The 10078-nt window shown below is 34.8% G+C and overlaps 2 non-coding genes across 2 annotated transcripts; both read right to left on the reverse strand.

Annotated features, from left to right (window-relative positions):
- Positions 1-7654: 7654 nt before the first annotated feature.
- Trnaa-agc (transfer RNA alanine (anticodon AGC)) lies at positions 7655-7727 on the reverse strand. Its single transcript has one exon. It is a non-coding gene; the product is annotated as a tRNA-Ala (tRNA).
- Positions 7728-8070: 343 nt separating this feature from the next.
- Positions 8071-8143, reverse strand: Trnav-cac (transfer RNA valine (anticodon CAC)). Its single transcript has one exon. It is a non-coding gene; the product is annotated as a tRNA-Val (tRNA).
- Positions 8144-10078: the final 1935 nt, after the last annotated feature.

Raw genomic sequence — 10078 nt, forward strand, 5'->3', positions numbered from 1 at the left:
TGTTATATGTAGCATTTATTCGTTCGGTTGACGCTGCTGCATCTACAACAACCTAAAACAGCATTGGAATAACCAAATTTTCCAATACCACTGGGGTTATTTGTTGTCATTCCTCTTGAAGCTATTCTTCTACAAAACGAGTTCCCGAACATGCCCGAAACGTGAACCTATATAAAATAAATTAAATAAATTACACCAAAATATGGCCCAGTATATTTCTTTCAATACTAAACATTCACTTCTGGACTTCTAACTTTACCCCGATCTCCAATGGATCTACAACTAATATTTCGAGTTGCTACAAATGTAATGTTATTCCCTTCCCTGATGTGAGTTATTATGGAGACCAAATGTCTAGGTTATAACACAATTTACTCCACCCAGATTGCGTAATATCGAAGAGGAAGTGCTACTCTTTTAAAGATCAGTTATTTCCCAAAGTAAAAAGAAATTAATCTGCTGGCGGCAGCAGTGCCAACTTAAAACTTCAAACAAACATTCAATTATATCAATAATATTTGTTGCTGGCTAACTAACTGGCCACTTGGAAATTAAATTCTAGCCTTCTTCGAGCAGAGTACCCTTTTCACTAAATGACTGACTGGCTGACTGGTCGTTTCTTGATCGTAATGAATAGGAACGCATGTGCCAAGAAATAAAAGCGCCAAATCAAAACATATGTCAGTCTTTTTGCTGCGTCATGTAATGGCATAACATTTGCCGCTATTTTTATGTGTGTCCCGCAACGCATAAGCGCCCAAAGCTGCCCTCTCTACCCGCTTAATATTTAAATCACAAACGCATCAAAGCCGTCTAGAACCGCAGTCGAAGATCAAGAACATCAAGAATAATCATGCCGTCAGAAATATGAAGGATGCAGAAGAAAATGAAGAACAGAACAGAGAATTAACCCGTATCCATGGTGGACTGTGCCTGGATATCAAACTCCAGTTGGGAACGTTGTGCTGCCCATATCTTCAATCTGTGGCATTTTGGTCACTTTATGCTGGATGATGAGGCGAGCGTAGCAGGCGAGTGAGTGAGCCAGCGAGCGACTGAGCACATGTAAAAGGCGCAACGAATAGTTGACATTTCCGACATTTACACTTGATTGAAATGTGGTTAATTGAATTCACCAGGCGAAAGAAAGACCAAATCTCCAAACAACCGGTCGACATTTAGCAGTCAACATTGAATAGCAGCCGAATCCCCCGTCATACCCCCTCTACATAATATGAATGTTTGTGCGACATTCGCCACTAACTGGTGGTGGCCATTCCATCCCATCTCATTAATGTGAATCCACAACAAATATGTACAGGCGTTTGTATGTGTGTGTGTATGGTGTAATCAACTAATTCCCTGGTTATTTGACTTTATTGTGATCTAATTAATCAACGAACCACTACAAATTGTCGGCATAAAGAAGGGAGGGAGATTTAAAAACTCACTTCAGAATGAAAAAATCTCATCCAGTTTGACCTAATTATAAAAGTTACCGTTATTAGGTCTGTAAGCATAATGAAAGTCTCAAGGTTTTAGTAACGACGCTTGCATCGCTTTAGCACTTCAGTCAGTCATATTTATCAGATTTATGGTGTGAATATTCAAATGTGCCATTCCATTCATTCAATCGTCAAGTTAAGCTTTTATTAAGGAAGTAACTTTAAGATTTTTTTTCATGTCTCGGAGATTCTTAATTCAGTTGTAGCTAACGACAAATGACAGTAAAGGTATCGTCGTCACCTCGCGGAATGTCAGTTGGCGCCGATTTGACACAAATATTCACTGGATACCTGTCTAAATATTACGGATTGTAACAATTGTAAATAAATGTGACATACATACCGATATGTATGTATTTTGATTTAGGGAACATAGTTACAATGAAATATGATGGAGTCAAGGAAATGTTGCAAAATCAGAAAATTATGCCTTAAGAAAGAAAATCCGAAGTAATATTCGTGAAACAATAACAGAACGAAATTAATATAATTTAGTTTTTGTGTTTTTGTTGTTTTTACAGTTAAAGAAACGTCATTCTTGCCGACGGCGGGCAATGGAACATCAACTGCATGTCTGGGGCTGGTACGAACCTTGCATAGAAATTAACAATATGGCGGATGTTTTATATACGTTTTGGAAAATCTCCTATTTTCAGCCATAAACCAAGTAAAAACAAACATCGTTACATTCGGCCGGGCCGAATTTTTTATAATCTTCTCCACGAGGTGAGTAGGCCGTGACCTTTATATGAAGACTATGTTATTGCATTATGTGAGAGTAGGTGGTTCTTGCTCTGAAAAAAAATAATGTTCCAAATTACCAACACCAGTGTTGAATATTGTGAATTAAGCAATTGGCAACACAATTATTTAATGGTAACTACAGATCCCTACAGTGATCAGTTACAATAAGATGTAGATATAATTCATGGTTACTTTTAATAATGACAAAAGTATTCATTAGAATAATCTAGAATAATAGATACCTAAAATAGAATTATCTAGAATAAGCAACGAATAGATAAAATAAGTCGTAACCATAGATCGTGGTCTCAGTTATAAGTAAAAGCTCTCAGTTGTAAAGTGTCGTGGTCTCATTTGTGAAGTATAAGCTCTATTGTTAAAGTGTCGTCATAAGTGTAAAAGTACCGAGTGATGTAAATAAAGTTTGACAAAACCTCCGAATACAAAGTGTGTTTTAATTCCTGTGGACATCGCTGGAACATTTTAGAAAATAATTTGAACAGGTTATGGGCCCATTAGGACTCTGAAGGAGAGAAGATAAAGGATTGCCCAGACGAGCTCTGAAAGATAAATTCTACCAACAACCCCGTATTGTTCCTGTGTTTCATTTATTTGGTGGTCATCAGCATCGTGTGTCGATGCAGCAGTATGGGGGCTATTAAACTATATTTAATGATTTTTGAAAGGAAGTTTTTTATTCAACAGGAATGCTAAATTATACCTACTTCGATGAGAAAATATGGCAAATACTTTAACAATACTGAAAATGGGGCGGGACTTTCCATTGGGAGCTATGACAAAAAATGGACTGATATTCAAAATTGTCTTCAAAAAGCTTTCAGTAGAAAATTCTGGTAACTCTTAAAATGCCGGGGCAATTTTGTAGAGCCTATGTGAAAATTTGCAATATTTAAAAATCCAATATCAGGCAAATGGAATGTTCGATTTTAATCAAATATTGCACAACCCATTATCTTTACCAAGCCCAGATAAAGTCAAAATATGGTTCGAATATGTTGAGTGTAATTCCGAAAAACTCTGCAAACCATAGGCTGTATATCTGTCGGCTTAAAAATGCCGTCATTTCTTGCACAGTGTTCCCAATTTTTGCTGTATGCTCTGGACCTACAGCTTCCAAAGCATGTAAATAGCTGAGGTGTATGTGAGAAATCAAGTTAGTCTGCTAATTTCCTTTTGTTAAGCATTACGATTTTCTTGGTCTTAACTTTATTTGGGTCTCCTCGCAACTATAGTGGTTAGGTCAATAGCACTGCTAACGAAGAGCAATATGTGCAACAACAGTCATGAGAGGGCATTTGTGCTCATAAGTCTCTGTCGGATTGTAGTCAGTACTAAACTTTTGTGTGATGTATTCTGTTCTGTATAGATCCGGTGTATACATCAATTAAGTCTGGAATTATAAATAATATAGTTTCCAAGGATATAGTTTTAGAGTCTACGAACCTAACGTAGGCGTTAAAACGTACGCTTAAGTATGGTAATTGACAGACTGCTTCTTTATTAATAAAGTAAGGAAGTTGTTGCCTAGTCCAGCTGCTTGAAGTCGTGAGGCGATTGCGTCTCCAACCATTGATTCGTTAATTTTAGCCTACTCGTTATGTATGTATTTAACCTTTAACATTTTTTTTTATCAGTGTAATTATTTTATCTCTCGCCCATGAAGTTTTTTGAATATCGTCCGTTCCCTTATTTTTCTTCTTGTTTTCTTATTTTGAAGAAGACAACGATGGACACATAGTACGCCTTACTCTTGGCCAGATTTGCACTTCAAGAAGAGAGCCTTTTTCGTTATGCTCCCTGTGGAAGACTTCCATGTTCTTTACTAACAATGTATTGTTCTGTAGACCATGCATTTCGTTCATGAATTCTGGAGGGTAGGCTTATCCTTACTGGCAATTCTTCCTCGTTATTTGGGTAATCAAACAATTTCATTATCTCCAGATTTAAATGGTTGTAATTATGATCATCCACCTTACCCCTATCTACAATGTGAGGACCCATACTGATATGAAATTGACATGAAGGAGGTACCCTTTAATCGATGCAAATTTAAGTATAGCTTCTACATATCGACGCCTCCGAACCATATCATTTAAATTCTCTTAATTAAATTCTCTGAAATTTTGGTAATCATCGGCCAATCCAAACCAAAGTTATAAGCAAAAATGTACTTAGAATGGCACGTAAGATTCAAGAAACTTCCATACTTTGAAAGCTTCTACTGAAAAACTCACTTTTCAGACTTAGCATACTATTCTTCGGAGGCGTCGATATAATTTATTCATGTTATGTACGATTTGATCCAATATAATTTGTTATGGGTTACAACAACATTCTTTGGCCATTTCCTTTCTTTGTTTTAAAGTGAAAATTAATTTCGATATTCATTTTATTAAATAATGTATATTTGTTAAAAAAAAACAAACGGTGTGATATACACAAGACATCTGTGAATACTGAAGTTTATCAAGTTTCGAAAATAATTTTTTTTCACAATTTTTCGTTACATGTGATAAACCTTCTGAACTTCCCTAAAAAACAAGCAAACAGAAAAATAAACCGATGTTTATGTACTTTTTTGAATATTACCATATTTTAAGAATTTATGAAGTAAACGGCTAAAGAAAAAAAGGAAAAACAAAAAATTAAATCTTAAACAAATAAATATTCTACCACCAAAAATACACTACCGCCGATTTACACCTACCATGCGCAGCAGAGAAGTTTCATCTGAATGCGTGAAATCAAATGGCACGAATTGTTACACCGGACCACTACTGTTAGGTTTTTCTTATTTTTTTCGTGAATATTGACCGATCAGCATGGAGTTCGATCATAAAAACATCAATGGCCGCGTCGGGTGTAATTCATGCATTGCTGGCCATATCCAATAAATGTTTCAATGCCTCGCTTGTTATTCCACATTTTTCATTTTGACCAAAAACAAATGATTTTGGATGTTAGAGCTTGTGTGTGTGTGGAGAGTGAGTGTGTGTCTTGAAATGTTATTTTGGCTAATGAATGAGGAATTTCGAGGATGATCATATCTTTTACAATTTCATTTTTCATAGAAAAATGTTGATCTGCATGTATGTAATGTAATAACAATAATTTTGTTTTTTTTTTACATTGCAACAGAAAAGATCGAAAGTACATGTGAACTATTAGTGATATTTACCATTAAGGTCGTTACACAGTGGCCTTGTTAAATAAAATATGTCAGGAAATTAATTATGCATAAATTGACGTAGGTAAGAAAAGGGTACGCATTTTTTCAACATTTAATATAATCTATATAAGATCTTGTGTCACAGTTTTCGTATTACCACATTTGAATTTGATGAAAAATAGTATTTGTTTTCAGTAGGACTGAGAATAAGCTCAGAAATAAAAACGTTCCTAAGTTCGGTCGGGCCGCAATTTCTCCTCCATCGTAAGGTGCGCATTAAAACTATAAACTAAAATGTGTCAAAACATGCCGTTCAAACATTATAGGGAGATATGGATATACAATACAAAATAGTATTCAAAGAATACCCAGGAATACCAAATTACTTCGATTGGATAATGAGTTTAGGAGCATCAAATGCCTAATGAGTGGGAGCTTTTCATGGGAACCATGGATCAATAATGACAATTTCAGGCAAATTTATTGTTCACTCATCCAATTGCTAAAACTGTGATGACTATTCCCAAAAATTAAAAATTGTCGAGAAGGAATTTTCAAACCAGTAAGGGACCCTGAATGCCAAATTATTGCCACTTCATTTGGATTATGCGACCTTAAAATGCCGAAAACGGGGAAATGCGAACCTATTTATTCCATCAGCCTTATGACTAATGATGGTATATAAACTTTGACGCTACAAACATGGTTTTAGACCCAATGTTTATTTGGAAATCCGTTTGAGACAATTTGGAGCCGATTTATGCATGTCCGTCCGTTCATCGGTCTGGTCAGCTGGTGCGCACGATAACTCTCGAATGGTTTAACCGATTTTATCCAAACGTTGCAAATCGCAATATTTCAATCAAACTTAGTTCAAAATGTTTGAACCAAACTTTCTACAACCTACTATTTGTATCAAGCCGACATTAAGTCTACAAATGGGACCTTGGTCCTTTTCCCCCAAATGACAAAAATTCAATATTTATAACTATTAAAGGAAAGAAATGTCCGATTTCAACCAAACTTAACGCAGCCTATTATCTTTACAAAGCCTAGATCAAGTCCTGGTACCTTCCCCACAAATATTGAAAATGTTCAAAATGTTTAAATCCGATTTAATCCAAACTTTCCACAAGCTATTATCTTTACCAAGCCTAGATTAAGACTGAAGATGGGACCCATTGGTAAACTCCTTCTGATACCTCCCCACAAATGGTCAAATTTTTCAATATTTATAAATTTAATATTAGGCGAAAGGAATGCCCGATTTGAACTAAACTTTGCACAAACTATTATCTTTACCAAGCGTAGATCAAGTCCGATGGTGGCCCGCAGGTCCTCTCTTTCTGGTACCCTCCTCACATAGGGTCAATTTTTTAAAAAATTTAAATTAAATTTGAAGCGAATTGAATATTTGCAACAGGTGTAGTCACATCAAACTTTATATATTTTAGTGAAAATTTTACCTATTATATTTAAAATTCATATTTTTGCGAGGAATAATTTTGTTTTTCATAGAAATACAATAGTATTTAAATTATCACTAAATTTATACAAATATAAATCAATTTAAAAACTTCTATAGTCCGGAATATTTGGCAATCCGCATTAGGGTCAGCAATCAATTGTCCTGAGTAGCGAGATTTTACTCTATCAAAAATGACAACCATTTCGTTAGAAGATCCAACTAAAACGGAACGCAACTTTAATATACACTCCACCAATGTGTTCTATTGGAATGTATTCTTCGGTTGACAATGGCTTGGACTAAAACATAAACACTATATAGAATTGTACACAGATCAAGTATATATTTAAATCTATGCTCTTTATGTCTATAAGGAATATAGCGATGAGTTATATTTGCTCGCGTACTGAAATAAATATATACTGAGGAATGCCAAAACGAAATTAAGTAAAACTTTTACAAATTGTTGAGAACAATTATTCGGTTCGATAAATTTTCGACATCATAACAGAGTAATATTTACAGATCATTGGTATTTATACCATTGTAAACTGAATAATGCTACTACTGACGAATAACTGAGTTCCTTTACGACATTCTGTCATGATTTTAAATTCAACCGCTTCGTCTAGACGTTGATGAGTCCAATCATTCAGTCATGCCCCAGCTATTTTACTCAATTCATTCATGCGTAGGGTATAGAAATATATCTGAATCTTTGCAATGTAATGTTCAAAAAACACAATTTGGAGATGCGGGGCATCGATCCCCGTACCTCTCACATGCTAAGCGAGCGCTCTACCATCTGAGCTACATCCCCACGATAACGGTAACTGCACATATATGTTTTGCTGATTAAAGCACATACTAAAAACCAACAGAAAAATCAAACTGAAGCTTTTCGAAAGCTTTCATAGTCCAATCAATGTGGCAAAAAAGAGAAAGTTAAATGGTCTGATTAGCAACAGCAATGTTTAAAACAGTTCCCTGGCGTAAAACATTCATATTTGTAAGAATTAAATAAATTTTACCCACAAATGGAATTTGGAAAATTGAATTTGATTGATTATTTAAAAAATGTATAGCGCTTGTATTATGTTTGTGTATATGCTATATATTTTTGTTTTTAATAAAATATGTTTTTTTTATTTGATTAAAAGGATTGTTTCCGCCCGGGTTCGAACCGGGGACCTTGTGCGTGTGAAGCACACGTGATAACCACTACACTACGAAAACCTTGGGAAATGGGTGCTTAAATTCAGTTATTAATAAATGTAGATACGCTTCCATGAACATTGCAATATTTTCCATATTTGATAGCAATAACTTGTTAATTAATGGATTTAAATGGCGTAGTTCATGGGATTGAAAAATATTCAAAATACTCTACAGAAATATTGTCAGTACCAAGGTTTATTCATCAGATTAACAAGGAGGCGAATCCAATGCCTTCATTGACTGTCAAATTTATTGTTTGAAGCAAGGCCTATATAAGGTCGGCCAGTAAGCACAGGTGAGTATAAAGTTTGCTGTCAAATCATATTTTGAAACCTATAGATATATAAAGCAGTAAGGAAAGTAGGAAAGTCGGATTGGGCCGACTATATGATACCCTTCACCACTTTATGCATATTGTAAACTGTAGTGAAACTGAGGTTTGCAAGGTTATAACTAGCGAAATATAAACATATTGCATATAATTTAAATTCATTTCTATAAAATGAAGAGTTCTTGTTAAAATTTCAGAATATTTGTAATAAATAATACGTTGCAGGGAACCTGTGGTGGTGGTAATGTCGAAAAATGGGTGAAAATGTGTTGAAGGTTTTTTGTGTTCCTTTCTGATTTGTGGCTAAACTACACAACGCACGCACATGTTGTCAGTGAATAAGTTGCAGAATACCCCATGGACAATATGGTTCTAATGTATGATTTTTCGATATAATCACTGCATCCACCCAAAATGGATGCTGACATTTTGAAGCCGGATTTTCGGTGTTTTTTGAATTTTTCTTATAATTAGGATGCGCATCCAGATAATAGACTAAACTATTTATAGGATTGTAGAACTCGTGATTTTGCTTCGTTTAGTGTATATCTCATGAATGTGCTCACCGTACCTTCTTTGCAATTGGGTTCCAAAGACGAAAATTTGGTGCGTAAATTTTTATAAAAAACCTATTTTTTGAGTCTAAAATTAAGAAAGTCCATTAAAATTCCGTGGAATACCGCGTGATTTTAGTTTTTTTTTACGTGCCGGATCTAATGAGCCCATCCATTTTCAATTCCGCCCAATAAAATGGCGGACATAGGTACCTTGAATGTGGGAAAAACTATAAATACTTATTTCGACAAATTCGCGTATAAAATCGCGTTTTATGCTTTTCAATATTGATCATTTTCATATACTGTAACTGCAATATATTTGGTCATTTTTAAAGTCAAAACAGAGGAATCTATCGATATTTAACAATCATCTGAAAGAATTTGTAGAAGAAATCGCCACGAGTTGTAGAAGATCTAGACTAAACCAAATTATCTTAACCATACCAAACCAGTAAGGAAAGTATTAAAGTCGGACGGGGCCGACTATATGATACCCTTCATCACAATGGGTATATTAAACAGGACTATTAACACGAAATTGAATGAAATAAAATATGTGATATTTATGTATATGTGAATCTACCTAGATCTATCCATAAAGTATGTAAATCGACTTCAAACAAATATAAATAGGTCATCCGTTGGGCTATGTCTGTACTTCTAGAAAACACAACTACGTAATTCTATGCTCAATTTTGTACGTTGTGCAAAATTTGATGTCAATCTGACTAACATGAGGAGTATGATGCCCAATTTACTTGAAATCGGGCGAAACTATATTTCGAAGCTCTATCCAAATATTAAGCGATTTCAAACAAACTTGTCACTGGTTAGGTTATACTAATTTCAGAACGTTTTGTTCCTTTTGGTTCCTTGGTGCGTCAATTACTTAAAATCAATCTATAATAAAAGGGAGTTATATTTAAATCTGGACCGATTCACGAAACAAGGCAGACATCACTCTAGGCTCAATTCAATACGTTATGCCAAGTTTCGTGCAAATCGAAAGATATATAGCGACTTTGGTGCACCATTTACATGAAATCGGACGAAACTATATGTGGG

The sequence above is a fragment of the Musca vetustissima genome, unplaced genomic scaffold (assembly GCF_032173495.1).
Source record: "Musca vetustissima isolate MV318-11 ecotype Yass unplaced genomic scaffold, APGP_CSIRO_Mvet_v1 utg25830, whole genome shotgun sequence".
Classification (NCBI taxonomy): domain Eukaryota; kingdom Metazoa; phylum Arthropoda; class Insecta; order Diptera; family Muscidae; genus Musca; species Musca vetustissima.